We start from the raw sequence: 17,640 nt of genomic DNA, 5'->3' as shown, positions 1-17,640 counted from the left end.
AAATATTTTTTTCTGGTGTCCATTTATACAGGGCTTCACTCTGCTCTCCTTCTGGTGACAAGTCATTCTCAAAAGCTGACTTCGCTTGGGATTGTGTGGCCCAAGAAAAGAGCCTGCCAACAAGTATATTCCACAGAGGAAATGACCCATCTGCCAGGATACGTATTCTCCTCATACAATACAGGCATTTTACGTATCACGGCTAAAACAGACCTTTCCTTGCTGCAGTCATCTCCCTTCCAAATAGTCAGGCATTTGGCATTTCTGTGGCCTTTCAAATCATGGCACGTAAGCCCTTTGTCATGAGGATTACGTAGTTTGACTTATCTCCACAAGTCTGTGTCTGCAGAGCTAAGGACACATCTTGACATCCTAGATGAAGTACCCAAAGTAGGTTAACTATCTGCCTTCACTTACAATGCAGCATCTGACAGTGAATGCTTAGCATCTGGTGTTTATCCATTTGAGGCTGTGGTAGTTATTTGCAGATCAGACCAAGGGGTTCAATGCTCAAGAGACTGTGACAGCTTTTGCTGAGTTGAAATGCACCGTGAGAACAGGGCCAGAAGAAGGAATTTGTCAGGATCAGTGCAATGTCCACGCGTGCCCAAGGCTCCACTCCTGTTCCTACCTAGGGATATCAAAACAGCATCTAAAGGCTCATCCACAGTGAAGAACCAACTGTGCTAAATGACATACAAACATACCGTGGAGGACAGTTGGACACAAAAGGTTGAGTACTGATACAGGTTACACATGGACAAACAGAAAATAGAAAGCATTACCTTCCCCAGTTCAGAGACAGGAACTGAAACAGTAGTTGTGATGTGTGAAGGTCACTCAAGAATTGAGCAATAGAAATGAGAACAGAAATTTTTATTTTTCTGAGTCACAGCTCAGTGCCTCAGTCACAAGACCATCCTTCATCCTTCACTCTTACCCCAAGGGAAAAACATGTCATTCCTATTTGCTTACCTAGCAGCAGTCCTATCATCAGGCTGTCCGTCTTCCTAAGCGTGCAGGGTACCAGCAAGCACAGTCTGAAGCAAAAAGGGCCCATGAGAGCTTGCCTCCCTGCTGGAGACACATGACACAGCTGATTTGCTTTAGAAAGGCTTCTTGATTCCTACGGCACCCTCAGATTTCGTGCCTCATGATGTCGATGGAGACAAGGAGAATTCTCAGCCCGATCCCCCTCAGATTAGGTTTCTGAACATTTCCTTTATGGCATGTGGAGAGAATCTGAAAGAGAGCTCAACAGCACAGATATTTTCCTGGCAAGAGGACGGACCTTTGAAGCTCTCAAGTGGTCCCAGAATAAACTTCATGACTTGGGAATGAACACTATGTGCTGACAACGTCATCAGTTCACGGCTTTAAAGGCAACCTTCAGGGCACTCTTTCTTGTGCCCACTGCTGTGCTATGACCCCTCCAGATTTTCTGGAAAGAATGCAAAGGGCTGGGTGATGGGATGCCTCCATGGGTGCACACAGTGGTGGGGATGTCAGCTGGGGTGTTAAGTGGGGGCACTCGCCCTTGAGAGGCAATTGTGGGTTGGAGCCTCCTGGTGGGGTAATCCTGCTGTTTTTAGTGTCTCAAGATGGGTTTCTCTCAGGAACCTAGAATGTGGCCACAGGAGTAATGGAGGAGTAAGGAAATGACTGGAGAACAACAGGGGAGAGGAACTGCAACAAATACAGTGACTCGGTTTAAGATGGCATAATTTAAACTGGCATAGCATAGCCAGATTATGGAACGCCTTACAGATATCTAAAGTAACTTCAAAATGGTAAAGTAGTAATTCATATTAAGTGATTCTTCATGGAAGACAGCCAAGGATTGAAATGAGAAAAGGGCACTGATAAGATAGGTGGTTTGGGATGTATGCTGGGTAAAGAGCAGCATGGAGAGAAAAAAAAGTTATTCTGATGAAAGCAGATGTGGGGAAAAAGTCCTGGCTCTCCTGAAATCCAAGACAGAGCAGAACTTCAGCTCATTTCAGGAGAGTCTGGGTTTGGCTTTGGAGATCTGCTGTGCTTGTAAGCCTGCAAGAACTGACTCTGCTCACGGTCTGAGCATGGTGGATGTGGTGTTTTATCTAAACTAATGCATTAAAGCAAGGTGCATTACCTCAGAGAGTGATGAGCTCAAGGTGGCATTTTGCTACCCATCTGCTGTTTCACTGCTGGCTAAAATTTAATAAGGTATTCTGCAGGAGGCAATTTCTATGTTAAGTACAAAATGATACTTGCTATCTTAAAAACCGTGGCAATGGAGAGATTTTATGAGAGTTCATCCACTCTTTTTGGTTTTTATTTCACCTTAAACCTAAATATTGCAGCATATTCATGATATTCTGCCATGTGCTTCAATGCTACCTAGAATGTTTTTTTCTGAGGAAATCCTTTATTAGTCAGAAAGTACAAACTTTCAGTTACATTATGCACCCCATATCCAAAACTTATGAAACCCTAGGGAAGTTTTTGGCTTCAGACAGAAAAGCTGAACAAGCAAGGTTTCCCCTGCTCCTCCCCATGGCCCTGTGAAATGTTTTTTAAATACCTTGAAACAAAGCTTTTTGCTGTCTGAGAACAGTCACCAGCCTGTCCCAGACCAAATTTCATGATCCACACTTCTAATGTAACGGAAATTTGGCTTCACACTCCTACCAGGTCCCAGGCAGGGGCTGTGCAGAACAAGCAAGAGCAAGAACCAGTGTCTGTTTGCAGGGATGTTCCTGAGCTCAGTACGTTTTCTGCTAGTCAGAGGGCAACAGCAGCAATGAGGCACAACTGTATTTCTTCAGCAGAGAGCCCCACTCATCTTCTGGCCTTGCTCACATGGATCTCCAGGTTCATGAGCATTTTTCCTTCCTACAAAGGGAAGAAGAGTAAAGGCATTTTTACTGTCTTACTTGTATCTGCCCCCAGTTTCAGGAACAAATCAGTAATTGCCATCAAAGCTGTACGTAAAAAGGTGGTGACAGATGAGCTGGGTAGGTTTTGTAATTGACAAAAGAGAAAATCCTGGGGTCTCCCCACCTAGATTAGCTTTTATATCCTGGCAGATTCTCCCGCCTGGTGGAAAGCAGTGTAGGAGAGCATGACAGATGAGCCAAGTATAACTACAGACAAACACATACAGATGGGGTCAGTACTGGATCCAGTCTTGTTCAACTTATTCAGTGACCTGGATGAAGGGACAGAGTGCACCCTTGGCATGTTTGCTGAAGACACAAAACTGAGAGGAGTGGCCGATACACCAGAAAGTTGTGCTGCCATTCAGAGAAACCTGGACAGGCTGGAAAGTTGGGTGGAGAGGAACCTCATGAATGCCAACAAAGGCAAGTGCAGGGTCCTGCACTAGGGAGGAATAACCCCATGCACCAGTACAGGCTGGAGGCTGCCCTGCTGCAAAGCAGCTCTGCAGAGAAGGACTTGGGTGTCCTAGTGGACAAGTTGACCATGAGCCAACAAACTGCCCTTGTGGCCAAGAAGGCCAATGGTATCCTTGGGTGCATTTAGAAGAGTGTTAGGAGGTGATCCTGCCCTTCTACTCAGCCCTGGTGAGGTCACACCTAGCATACTGTGTCCACTTCTGGGCTGCCCAGTACAAGAGAGACCTGGAACTACTAAAGCGAGTTCAGTGGCGGGCTACTAAGATGATTAGGGGACTGGAGCATCTCTCTTGTGAGGAAAGGCTGAGAGAGCTGGGCCTGTTTAGCATGGAGAAGAGAAGGCTGAGAGGGGATCTTATCAATGTATATAATTATTTTAGTGGAAGGCGTCAAGAGGATGGGGCCAGACTTTTTGGTGGTGCTCAACAATAGGATGAGAAGCAATGGGCACAAACTGAAACACAGGCAGTTCCACTGCATGTGAGGAAAATCTTCTTTACTGTGAGGGTGACAGAGCACTGGAACAGGCTGCCCAGAGAGATTGTAGAGTCTCCTCCTCTGGAGATTTTCAAAACCCACCTGTACATGATCCTGTGCAATGTGCTTTCGGTGCTGCCTTCTTGAGCAGAGGGTTGGACTAGATGATCTCCAGAGGTCTCTTCCAACCTCAAACAGTCTGTGATTTTGCAATTTTGTGATGTGGCTGCCTGCCAACGTGCCCTAGAGCAGACACAACCTCTGGTGAAGTTCAGTTCCCTGCTTGTTCCCTTCCTCTTTCTTATGCTGTGTCCCCATACTGTAAGGTGATGCATTGCCGCATCACCAGATACTCATGAAAGCCTATGATGACAGTCCCCAGAGCCAAAGAACTCCCACAGTTATTTTAACCACAGTTCAGAGAAGGGGTGGCAGGAAACCAACAGCTGGAAATCACCATTGGAAAAGGGGGTGTGACAGCTAGGGAGCCTGATCAAAGAGGCCAAGCAGGACTACATATGCAGGAGAGAGAGGATCACATCATGGGTTCAGTGACTTTGACCACTGGGCCATGAGGTTAGAATCTCTTGCTATTAGCAGGATGTGATGCCTCAGAAGAAAGGGGATGAGTCCTACATCATTCCTTCAGGTAATCATGAACTAGAGCTAAGGGAAGAGGGGAAGAATCCTCCTGAAAAAAAGCAGAAAGCTTTGCATGAAGCTTTGCAAAGCAGAAGCTCATGCACAAAGTGGGCTTCCCTTCAACTGTCGTGACAACAAGAAAATTGAAAACTCTCTAGGGGTTAAGACTGAAGTGTGGTGGTGGAGACAGTGAGATCTGAGCCCCCAGGTTTTCACTGTAGTGTGTGAGCTCTTTAGCTGGGAGAGAGGATGGAGAAAAAAGGGAGAGAGTGGGACAGATCGTTGTCAGAGAGCCTGTGGCACAAAACAGTTAGCAAGCCGATCAAGAGTTGCAGTGAGACAGAGGGTAGCTATGTTTCTTAGCAATCCAGTTGTTATGAAAGAAAAGTCACAGCTCACTGCTTTTCCTTTATAATCAACTAAAAATTAGGATTTTTTTTGTGCATACCTTTAATTTTTTCCCGTCTATATAAATAAAATATCATTTAATTTCTCCTGTCGTTGTTTGTGAGCAGGAATGTGCATCTGAGTTTTATTTCAGTGTGCACTTTAACAGCATTATCTAGATAACCTTTAGTGTCTTACCAGTCACCTCTGGTCTTTGGACAAGAGTTCATAAGCACTGACTTGAAACACCCAGCTTTATGTCTGTTGCTTCTCTTGCTATTTAGGAACAGACAGAGGAGAGCACATACAAATCTCTGGCCATTATAGCAGTCTCTAAAGGAATATAAAATTCTGGCATAGTTAGAGCAAACCCTGAACTCCTTTTAATAACATTTTCTTTGGATCCATTTTAATCTCTCTGCAGGATAAAGGTTAGCTGGGTAAGATGTTAGCTTAAGTCACCTTGCCCTGCACACTTTTCTCTGAGAAAAATATTAACTTGATTCATCTGAAAATCAGGCCCATTATGATTAATAATTTCTCAGACACTTATGGCACTGACCACATTTATACATAACTAAGTCATTTTCCTTGTATGCAATTGCTGCAATTGCATCAAAATTCACATCCATACAAATGGGACGGTAACAGGAAGATTGTGAAATGCAGGATTCTCTGCAACTGGCTGTGTATTCAGATATTACGCTCACCATATCACAGTTTCTTACAAGACTGCCTGACTGGAAAGACGCACATATGATGAGAAAGATCTCCATTCTTATTACAACTTAAACACATAAGAGTCAAAATACTTCTGAGAAAATCTCCCTGCTCAAAACACCAGCCTCTCACGAGCTTGCTCACCTGAAGGGCTGCAGTAGCATAAACAGACTCTTTCATGACAGCACATAAATTTTGTTTCTGGAGACATAATAATTACAGTAGAGTGTAGAAGATATATAATTAGCTGTTTCTCCAGACTGAAGCACATGTAGAGATGGGCTGCAGATCATGCTGCCTGTTGAAACATAGGCACATGTGAGTTTCCTTGCATTATAGATCCCCCCAGAATAGTCACTTCAGATCATTTCAGCAGCCTTGCATAGCAACTGCAGTATCTGCTGCCTTCGCTTTCTTCTCTGCCAACTCTGTTTCTCTTCCGTGCATTATATTGATGGGAGTACATGTGGTTGACTGGCTTACATGACAGCATGACAGGTTTCTGTCCTGCTCTGTGGCACCTGTTCCCCTGAGATGTTTCGCAGGGGATCACTGATGATGCTCACCAGCTGTGCCTGGTATACGGGGTCACAGGTGAGAAAGAGGCTGCACTGTTGCAGAGAAAACACAGGGCAAAAGCTGCCTGCTGAGGAGGCACAAGCTGGGAGCTGACTGCATGAGTTTTTCTACCCTTGATGAGCAAGATCTCTCAAGTCTACTGTGTTAGCATCTATCCAATGTATAAACCAAGAAATCTGTCTGGGTGTCTCCCAAAGCCCTGCTTCCCGCTGGTAGTTGTATATTGCCATGGCCACGGCCACAATACTGATGGTTTTTACATTCCTCCTTACCACTGCTGTGCTGTTGCTGTGGTGATCTACAACCATGAGAGCAATGGATGGCACAAACAGAGAACCAAGGGACACCAAAGGGTAGTGGCTTGCAGGGCGGCGCCTGAGCTGTGGGCTTCAGCTGGCAAGAAGAGAGAAGTGAGGGCTAGGAGTGAGCTTGAGAGAGGCAGGCTAAAATGGAAGTGGACAGTTAAACAAGGAGGAAAGGGTAGCAGAGACAACAGCTTTGGGTTAGGCAGGGAGCAGGAATTGGGTAGATAATCTGTTCTACCACAGACTTTCTGAGCAGCTTTAGGCAAGTCACTTTGTCAGCTTTAACATCAGTTCTTCTTCTGTAAAAAGTTTCTGTGAGAGGAACTGTCACAAAATGAAATGAGGAGCATAAATACAGAATGGCAAACACCTTGTAAGCGATAAAAGAGGACGAACAACACCCAGAAAAAAGACAGCTTTCATCTGAACGGCCTCAACGAAGTCACAGCTCATGGGGGAAAGCAAACAGGAACAGATCGGGAGAGTCAGGGCTGTTTCTCTCTGCCTGGTTCATGACTGGTCTTCAAGAGGATCTTTTGGCTCATCTGTTGGCACCAGTATCGCAGGGCTCTATCCCCAGTTTGCAAGTGTGGAGTCATCCTGTGCTCCTCAGTGCTAGGGATGGATAAGGGCCTTCTGCTGTAACAGTATTTGCCTTTCCCTGCTGTCACTCTCTCCCCAACAAGTGTTTACCAGTGAATCACTGGTTTGCACCCTGAGCTGTACTGGTGTGGCTGAAAGCACAGGCTACGTCTACACAAAGTGATGACCTCTTGGATATGGGTGCCACAAAACTGATTCGTGGTTCAGCAAATATAGCTCTAGAAAATTCTGGGTCACTGAGTGCCATTACAGGCAGCCACGGCACAAACTGTCTTTCATTTAAGTGAATCCTTCTCAAAGCAAGTTGGGCTCCTTTCCTCGCTTCTACCATTAAAGACTGTTCCCAAACCTAATTACTGTGATGGCTAGAAGCTTTCTTCTAATTTCCAAGCTAAATCCCTTTATGGTCAGTTCTTACCCATTTGTTCTTGGGATAAACTCTTCCTTCACCTTTAATGATTTCCTCTCTTCTGATCTTTACACCCTGATACGCTTATAGAGAGGAAATACAGCCTTTCTCATCCTTCATTTTGCTGGCTGAAAAAGCCACTCTCTCCTCATTTCTCCATGTAGGCTAGGAGTCTCTGTGTTCCCGGTATCATCTGCTAGCCCTTTTCTTCACCTGTTCCCACGGGAATACATATTTCTAGTAAGTAGGTGACAAGAAGTGCACATCATTTTTTTCAGTTCAGATGTCTCCTGAGCCCTGTATAACACTATTCATTCTTCCCTCTCTCTCTGGATACGTTGTAGGGTACTATTTGTCTTTTCACATTTGTAACACATTGGGGCTCACAGTCATGCTGTGATGACAATATAACATATTACTTGTGCAAGCTTTTGTGCTTCTCTGGCATTTCCAGCTGCCGAGCCATCACAGTGTTGTTGTTATGAATGCTGATATATTTATGCATAGTAAAGCTAATGCACTAGCAAAGCCAGTCTCTGATTTCCATTCTTCCAACCTGATGCTTTCCTTCTCCGTACAACCTACCTCTGCCTCTGCATCAGCCAGTTTTTTATCTGCCTTCTAATTTTTTCATAACTTCTATTTTAGCTATTAATTTTGCATATGGTACCGTGTCAAATAATTTATTGTAGTCTGGGACAGACAAGATCTCTATCATTTTCCCTGTCCAAAATAGTTGCCTTATCAGAGAAAGATATCAAGATATTCTGGCATGCTCTGCCTTCGACAAACTAATATTGCACGGTACCGTGTTGTTGCTCATTTGCTTCCATATTTTTTATTATTATTTCCTACAAATTGGCTCTAAGGCTGTATGCACTGTGGAGGTCAGAAGAGTGGGTCTGCAGTTCCCTAGATTACACTCTTCCTTTTCTTAGAGATAACAGAAGTACTGCATCTGTTATTCTGCAGTCAGACAGTGCCACCACCAACTTGATAGATTAATTAAAAATCCGCCCTAGAAGACTTGCCGTTTCATATGCCAGCTATCTCAATATTCTGAGATATTCTGGTCCCTGGGACTGGAGCTGATCGAGATGCTTACGTTCTAGTTTCATCTCGAATGCAGTCATTTCCTTTTCTATACATACAGTGTTTGTCCTGTGTTCTCCATTGTCACAGTTACTGAAAACTGAAATATTACTCCGTTTTATTCCTGCTGTCCTTGGGTCACACCTATGATCTTCTCATTACTTTCCCCAAACACACATAGGTCCTCTCCGTGTCATGTCACAAAGGAGTTGGTTGTTGTTTCTTTTTCTTTCCTTCTCAAGGTCTGTCTAAGGTTGGCTTTTGTTCATTCTTAATTAATTCTAACAGTTTGAGCACCCCTATCCCCCAGCCCCCAGCAATCACCCCGATGACCTGCTGCTTACTTCTGGTGGATCTGTGCTTTCTGTGCTCATTTCACCGTAAACTTACCATCAACAAAAATCAGTTTGGAACCAGTATAAAAGAGATGTCACAGGGGCTTGCATGGGCTTAACAGTAGTCACGTTTTAGACTACTTAAAATTAAACTTGTGCAACCAGTGTGTGAAGATATGCCCTAAATCCTTCACAGAGATTTAAATGAAGGCACTTCGTGCCCACGACCCAGTTGCTCTGGGTCAGGGAGAAAGAAGCATTTTCTCTCCTTGCCTGTTCTACATGTTCACTTATTTTGTAGATTGTCTCTTTTGTATTTTTAGAAGTGGATGTTGCTAAGGCAACCAAACTAGCTGAACATTTTGTTTCCCTAAGAACAATACATGTTTAAATATTCAGGCAATTTTCCATTGTTCGGCAGGAATGGTGAGATCAGTCAGATTATCCAGACCAGATGAGGGAAGTTTAGGTTGGCTTTCTATTATATTTAAAAGCCCTCAGCGTACTGACAGCCATTCAACAGCTCTGTCCAAGGGAGGAAAATGTACAGCAGACACACAGCAAACCCTCCATAAATGGGAGAAATGTAGTTTTATTCTCTTCTGTTACTCTCCCTACAATAAATCAAAGTACGTATGTCCTTCCAGGTAGCTGAGCTATGCTCACTCCTGTGTTGAGGCTCACGCAAGGCCTGCTCATGCTCTGAAAGCACAGCGTCAAATAATGATACTCTCATACAGGTCAGAAAGGACAAATAAAACATCTGTCTGATTTATCACATCCTTCTCTCTTGCTCAGCCTGTGGCTTTCAGGCACACGTTTCAAGCATCTGGAAAAGATTTTGAATATTCCTGCAGAGCCAGCTGTTTGCTGGTATCCCCCAAACGGGGCTGGTGATGGGATCCTGCAAAGGACTCTCCAAGGCTGCAGGAAGCAGCCTGATACTAAGGGTGAAGGTGCAGGGGGAGGTCACCATGGGAAGACAAGGCAGGAATAGAGGACTGAAGCTACTACTGTCGGCACTGGCACAGATGCTGCGCAGTGGAGCGAGCACTGCTCCACTGAGTGACACACAGCACATGCCTGACTGACTAGTGTTACTATGGGATGGAGCTATTTATCCTTCCCAACTCATCTAGCTCCCGAAACCTGCAACTCCTTCCTCCTAATTACCTTTTCTGGAGACGTGAGCAATACACCATTAACACTGAATGGCAATTAATCAATTTGAAAAGAGAGCGAGCCTTAGAAACTTCTTTGTTTTTCATTATTTGACAGCTTTCTGTGTGTATTTCTGCTCTTCTCTGTCTTTCTCTTTTTAAAAGTGAAGCACATCACCAAGAGCATTCATATACTTCAGCCGAATAGCTGCTAGAGGGTCATGCTGTTCAAAGAGCAGTGACAAGGCCTCCTAGCATATCTAGGCCAGGTCCAAGCCTACCAAACAGTGTGAGAAGTGTCCTAGGATTTCCAAAGATACTAGGTTGAACTGGCAGTGTCAGCAGGGAGAATTAGCTTTCAGGAAACCAGCTGGTTCCTAGGATGATGGACAGCTAGGCAAAGTCTGAATAACAAGACAAGTCAATGAATCATGGGTTTGTCTGACATAGCCATATGAGCCATGAAAGAGCCATATGAGCCATCTAAGTCTTAGCCCCAACACAAGCTCATCTGTTTGGTTCTTTTCCATCCCATTATTTTTCCTGCGAGACGAGAAGAACTGGTGGATTAGAGGTGGCCTAGGGTGGGTACACATCACATCACGGGTAATTAAATCACTCCTCTGGAAGGACAGCTGCCAAAAATGGCAAATATTATTTGGGATGATTTCCATCACATCTCTCCTTCGCAGCCCTCTCTCTCCCTGCAGAGTGGACTGCCCACTGACCAGTCTCCTCAAGCCTGGGGCCTGGCCAAGCAGTAGGATTACGAGGAAGGTCAAAGTCCAAACCAGGGCTCATGGGTGAGAATGCTCTCAAGTCAGAGACAGGGGTCTAGCAGATGCTTAGATCTAAAGAAATGGAAAGAAGAAGTCAGGCAGAAAAGGGTTACTCAGAGGTCAAGAAATGGGGCAGGCTAGTCCACCCTGAGCTCCCAGTTAGGAGTGGTTGTCGAGAGTCCCGATTCATCACCGTAATACATCTGACTGCAAAAAAGGTGATTGTTTCAACTTTTGCTCGTGGTCTACTGAAATCTCTGCACAACCAGGGCATGGAGCACCCGAGCATCACTTTCCAACAAGGAAACCCAGGCAGCAAAATCTAGGGAGTGAAGGAAGGAGTGGAAAATGTAGACTGGAGTGGATTGGGAGATGGTAACAAAGGGACAAGGTGAAGAGGGGAAACATGAGGTGTGCCTATTCTCAGAGCATCAGCAAACAACAAAGCCTTTGTTTCATCATTACTGACTCTTCAAATGTCAATGTCTCTGCCCCTGCCAGGTGGTACCTATAAATCATTCAGTCACCCAACTGTATCATGTGCCCAGAAAGTGAAGACTGAGCTAAACCGGATCAAAACCCAAAGGGGATTACTTACATTAAAGACAGAGCACCTATTGTGTGAAGAATAAGCTACTGTGGTGGTGTTTTTTTGTTTTGTTTTGTTTTGTTTGTTAGTGTCAACACAGACACCCTCAGGAGAAAGAAAGGAGAAGGTCCCCCAGGAGCACTGTCGGATCAGAGCCAACACTGGTGCAACCGCAGCGTCGGCTGTGCCAGCTGCCTGCAGCGATCTCCCTGGGGCAGCAGTGTGGAGCCCAGGGATGTGGCAGTCCAGTTTATTGCACGTCGCACAGAACCTGGCCTAAGCCAGGCTTATTTTGAAGACTGGGCATTGCCGCTGACATTACTCATAGCAATTCGAGCAGTTCACTTTCCCTCCATCTGTCTCAGTTTGTTCACCTGTGAAACAGCCTGTCAGTGGCTCTGCAATGCGTGCCTGCTCTTCTGGCCCTGGCTTCCCCGCCTGCTCAGCTCCTGGCACAGCGGTCTGCAGGTGGGTCTGGTGGGTCTGCTTTCAAGGCTGCAGCCCTAAAGTAGGCAGTTTTTGCGGTGGGAGATCACGGCTGTGTGAAAATGTGAGCAGCGCAGTCAGTATTGCTGTGATTATTAGAGACAGCAGCAGTGGCTGATACAACCTCTCCAAAAAGGAGATTACGGCCCAGAAAAGGCAGATGGTGCAGACATGCAAGGGTTACACCTAGCGCTTTCCAATCCTATTTGCATTCATGTATGTGATCTCACTGCAAAGTGGTTTACCCCTACCTTTCAGTTAGCCAGGTAAATTCCCCTCTCAGAATATGACACAAAAATATCTGAACAGTCCTCTTATGACGATTCCCCAGCGTACTTGCCCCATGACAAGGCTCCATGGTGTCTGCATGTGACTGCGAATGCTCTGTCAAACCTTGGAGAACAACCTTTGTCATGCACAGCAAAAAGGACACTTTCCATAAGGTAGCAACCAGAAATTGCACTGAGAACAGATATTGCTCTGCACTGAGCAGTGAGCTCCCAAATGATCTTTACTGCCAGTTTGCTGAGGACAGCAGCTTTCTATTCAGTTGATATAAGGAACATAACCATGAGCTTAGGGGGTTGTATGGGTGAGATTACTTCTCTTTTTGTACACCTCTGCTCACAATTGCTGTTCTTAATAAGCATTTAGGGAACAGGAGGAAGAGAAATAGTAGAAGAGGGGATGAAACAGCCAGGCTTGTGGCTGTCAGGCTTGTGAAGTAGCTAACTGGACTTTCTTTCTGTACAGTACTTTGACTTTTGCAAGGCAAATGCAGAGGTTAAAAATAAAGCTGTGACTTTAATTATTCCTGCCAGCAGAGCAAACTATCTGCAAATGTAAGCCACCAAAAAATGACATTGTAAAAAAAAAGGCGGAAAACCAAACAAGAATGAGGAGGTTTTCAAAACTGAACAAAGGTGGAGGTTTGGATTGTACTCTGAATTTCACTTGTTCCTCAGTACATGGCCATATTCCCGATTTCGGTGCTGTGAGTAAGACACATTACATAACTGTGCAAAATGCCAGAGATGTGGGGGAACGAATCCTGTCGGGGCTCAGGTATTAGACTGGGACTTTGAAAATATTGCCATGAATTTTCATCGCAAATCCACTGAGTCACAGAAATGTTATGGATTATTCACACTGTGGGAGGAGACAAGGAAACCCAGATCTGGAAGGAGACCCTTCGTGTGAGCCAGCTTCTGCTTCAGGCAAAGGCGGTCTCTGTGCAAGCAGCCTAAATGTTCTTCTGACCACTGCACACCAAGAACAGATGTTTTCGCACACTCACACATACCTCTATCCTAGGTACATGTGTACCAGATTCCTTTGGTATCGCCCCAAAACATTCAACCAGCTTGGCTCTCCTAGAGCTTTTCCATCCTACAGTGATACAAGAACTGGCAGCAAATGTATCCTCACGTTGACCAAGCAGACAGGAAAGGCCTAACAGCGGGCCCACAGCTGAGGGCACAGAGAGAATGAGAGGAAGATCTCCATACACGAGGGGATCTCCACAGAGACTTGAACAAGCAGCCCTTTGCTTTGATTTCAGAGCGATAATAATCTTCTCTTCAAAATGAAAGCTCAGAGCTCAGCTGCCACAACACCGTTTTTGGAATCAAATTACTGGAAAGGTCAAAACCATTAACATGAGCTTTAGGAAGAGGGAAAACACCAGGCAAAACCTGTAAGCTTCCAGTGCTGAAAGATGCCCCCTGGACTTGCAGATGCTATTATTTGCTTCATTTCACTGTAGGCAGAAGGGTGTCCTCTCACCAAGGGAGCAAAAAAGGAGGTCGTTCTATTTGGAGGTCTCTCAAAAATGTGCACAGCAGGAGGAGCCTCTCCTGACTTTGTAGAATTTAAGAAGCACAAAACAGTGTTAGAGGCAGTGAACGAACAGATTATGTCCCTCTTACCAGGCGTGGCCCTAAATTGTACAGTACCTGTACGGCCCCTTTAGCACGCTGTGTTGTTGGGGATGGTTGTCCTGTTGTTAGAAATGTACAGATGTATTCTTGCTCCCAGATCCGCTGGGAGAGAGCAAATATCGAGTTGTTGTTAGGGTGAGACCTAAGAAGAGAATTCTGCTCAAGCCCTGATCTCATGGACTGGGGCATAAGCATAATAATTGATTATGCTATAGTTCTTCAATGCACAAGTGTTGATAAATAGGAGAAAAAAAGAGCAGACAAAGGCTTCCACAATGTCAGAGCTACAGCTTTGTCTTTCTTGTTTACCAGACACCTTTGTGAGGCCACCTGAAGACACTTAGTACCTCAGCTGTGTATTAATCATCCAGGTATCTGGCAGATCAGGGCAACATATTTCCCTTCTGAGAGCATTCAAATGAAAAGGTAAAACATCTATCAAGAAATAGTATTGAATTCCTACGACAAGCTGTATTTTGGGTGCTTTGTGCACCATTTGCCTCCTTTGAGCTGGAACTTGTTAACTAAAAGCCAATCCTACAAGCTCCAAAATATGGCTAACACAACACTGAACATACAACAGAGACAAGCTCTGCCCCAGTTTTTAAAGTTTAAGTAGATAAACAGTATAGTCACAGGCTTCTCTCCCACCAGTGCATTCACCAGCTCCTCCCATGTAGCTAGGCTGCCTCTACATTTCATACTCCAGTGGACCTCTCATATTTGTCATGCATACTCCTGGATGGCTAATAGGACTCACCTTGTTATGACAGCGTCAATCTCCCTAATGTAATCTGGCCCATGAAAAATCATCCTTTTAATCCTTCAGAATGTCATGTGTATTAGCTGCAGCCCTTCTGGTCTGAATCCTCTACAGTGGATTCAATTTCATGCAAGTCCTAGCAAGATGGACCGTCCTTGGCTAGGAATTCATATCCTCCTACAGCCTCTGCTTTTCAGAGACGAGTAACCCCTGCTTTTCCCATAGGATCCACCTTTAAACCTATATAATCTGTAAGTTTTCCTTCCCAAACCAGGGAGGTTTGCTCTGGCTTTCACTGGTTAAATACCTCGGACTGTCTTGCCCTGTGTCTCATTTTTGTATCTGTACACCCTTCTGTGCAGCACTGCATGTTCACACTCAGTGTTCACCTTCACTTGCAGCATTAACTTGAGCTTTTGCACGGGCTTTTTTCCTTATCCAGTTCCCCTTGACCTACAAGAACCTGTCACCTGAGTGCAATGAGCCATTCAACTTGGCTCAGGCTCAGGCTGTTAGCCACTGTATTCAAACCCGCCAGTCTTCCAGTGCTTTTCCATTACTTCCCCTGGGCCACATATTCTTGGTCAGCTACCTACTTACTCCTCCTACATCAGAAATGACCCCTCACTACAACGCTGTATACCAGGTTTAAATCCACCTGGAATGCAGCCTGATGGGCAGGCATTATTTCTAGTATTTCCATGGAGACACCCAGACCAGCTTCCAGCTACACAGAACAAAAACTCATATGCGCAGGGTGCTGCAGGGCTGAGGACCTGGCAAATGATTGCACAAGTCCTGTGGCCTCACTCGAGTGGGCGCACCTTTGCAAAGGACACGCTCCAGTACAGCTTGGCACACTTGTATCTGCTGGTCTAGCTCAATCTGACCAAGGTCATGCAACAGCAAAAACGTACCCTTCATGCAGTATGCTCGTGAGAGCTCAGCTTTGCTGCATGCTTTGCTTGCTCCTGGTTGCAGCTGCCACGTGATTATTCTCACACTCATCACAGATCGCTGTGACACAGACTGACTTTTTTTTTGTGTGGATACATTTGGCTTTTATTACTGCTTTGCATTGTATTGTGTTGGCTGCAATACTGTCACTGCGATCAAGTATTTCGGTTCACAGCAGAATAAATGTTTGACAATATGAATAATTACCCTAATTTACCCTATCAACCCTGTACACAAAACTTTAAGGTTCTTGCAAGCACCCCTGCTGGAGAAAAGATACAGCAGAAACAAAACATTAGGGAAGATTTTCCTCTGTGCTCAGGAAAGGCAATTCAGGAAGGTTGTCTAGAGGTTGCATTTAGTTTGCCTTTAATGTTTTTGAAGGGGAGAGTGTTTTAAACCTTCAGAAGTGGGTAGCCATCTCAGGACAGTGACTCCTTGACTCTGCTCTCTCCAGTGAGATCCCTCACTCTTTATGCCTGGCCCCTTGTGTGGGCCAGTATGACACAGCTGCGGTCCCAACCATGTTCTCACCTTTGCCTGCTACCGAAGATTTCTCTGGCAGCTGGGCACTTTTGGGAGCATGAGGGCAGTGAAAGGACTGTGCTCACCTGACAATGTGGATAGGGCTTGTCTTTGTGCAGGAATGTAAGAGATGTAGTGAAAGCAGGAGTGCTCTGCTCTTCTTTCCTCTCTGGGGACTCAGGCATCCAGCACCTCCAGGCAGAATTCCCTCAAGGGATGGGCAGGGCTCACAAATCAAAGAACTGGCTCCTGGCCAGCACTCGGTCCTTCATCTGTTGTTAAAGCAAACTCCTAAGATGCCCTATATGTGAAATGAGTTACAGACAAGCTTGGTTCTACCTCAGCGGGTATTAGAGTTAATAGCTTAATGTTCTCGCAGCAGGGAAAAAAAAAAAAAAAAAAATCCATGCAGGCATTTTGAGCAGCCTCAATACTGGGCTGTGTGTTTCCTTAATGCGTTTTCAGGAGAGATGGTTGTTAGGGAGAGGGAGTAGGACCCCATTTTGTATGCAGATTTCAGTGCTGAGGTCTAACGTCTCATGATGCTGGGGCAACGGATATCTGGCCATTCCTTCTGCAGTGATCATCAGACGACCTTGAGATTTACCCAAGTGGGGCAGTACCGTTTCTATAAATGTCCCATTTTCCGGGATTGTGTTTTCAGCTGCATCAGAGAAAATCCTAGTGAAGAATCAATTCGGTTGGGCTCTCCCTCCCCCTGGCCCTTAGTCTGGGTTGTAAAAAAAGCCTTGGAGATTTCTCTTTTAGCACTGACCTTCTGAGCAATCTAATGATGAAGATGGGAAGAGGCTGCAACCAGACAGAGAAAAAAGAAAAGCCTTTTGCTAGGAGGGAAATGTGTGAGTAATATACACATTGTTGGACAGTGGCCAAATCACTCTAGTAACGGCTGTTATCTCCTCTCACCAAGAAAATGATCAAATGAGAAAGAGAAGCTGCAGTCGGGTGTCAGAAATGCTGAGTCGCAATGGGAGAGTGCCGCATCCGATGGAAATTTACCCAGGAGCTGGCGACCTTCACATGCTGCTGGGGACAAGGAACGGGAGCTTGCAGCGATATCCTGCTCTCTCTCACATGCCGCTGTACCACCTCCGTGTCACCGCCCAGGTAGAGCATAGCCCCAAAAAGGGGGCCAGGAGCTGAGCTCAGGAGCTGTGCAAGCTCCAGGACAGAGTGGGCTGCCAGGACAGCCTCCATGGCGCAAAACGGGGTGGTGCTTACACTGCGTGCAAGGATGGCTGTCCCCACAGCATCGCCTGATCTATGGTGATTCCTTGCCTCAGGTGATTACTTGCTGCTCATCTGGCCACTCCCCTGCTGCATTGGACACATGGTCTAGAAATTAGGCAGTTGGGTCCAGGTGACTCGTGCCTGGGGCTACCCCATCTGGAGAAGGCAGGTAGCAAATTGACTTCACAGCTCCCTGTTTCTAAAACTTCCCTAGGAGAAGCTTCAATATGGGCTCTGTAGCCA

General features: G+C 45.5%; 1 long non-coding RNA gene across 1 annotated transcript in view; it reads right to left on the bottom strand.

The window, feature by feature from the left end:
• Nucleotides 1-2,315: 2,315 nt before the first annotated feature.
• The window catches only part of LOC121076067, a 33,313-nt gene continuing 17,988 nt past the window's right edge, over nucleotides 2,316-17,640 (bottom strand). The window contains exons 2-3 of the long non-coding RNA XR_005823312.1: nucleotides 5,769-5,922; nucleotides 2,316-2,874 (exon numbers count right to left, since the gene is read on the bottom strand). This is a non-coding gene — a long non-coding RNA (uncharacterized LOC121076067). The remainder of the gene's footprint in view (nucleotides 2,875-5,768; nucleotides 5,923-17,640) is intronic.

This window comes from Cygnus olor, chromosome 1, assembly GCF_009769625.2.
Source record: "Cygnus olor isolate bCygOlo1 chromosome 1, bCygOlo1.pri.v2, whole genome shotgun sequence".
Lineage (NCBI taxonomy): Eukaryota > Metazoa > Chordata > Aves > Anseriformes > Anatidae > Cygnus > Cygnus olor.
This window is presented reverse-complemented; position numbering and strand designations above follow the sequence as displayed.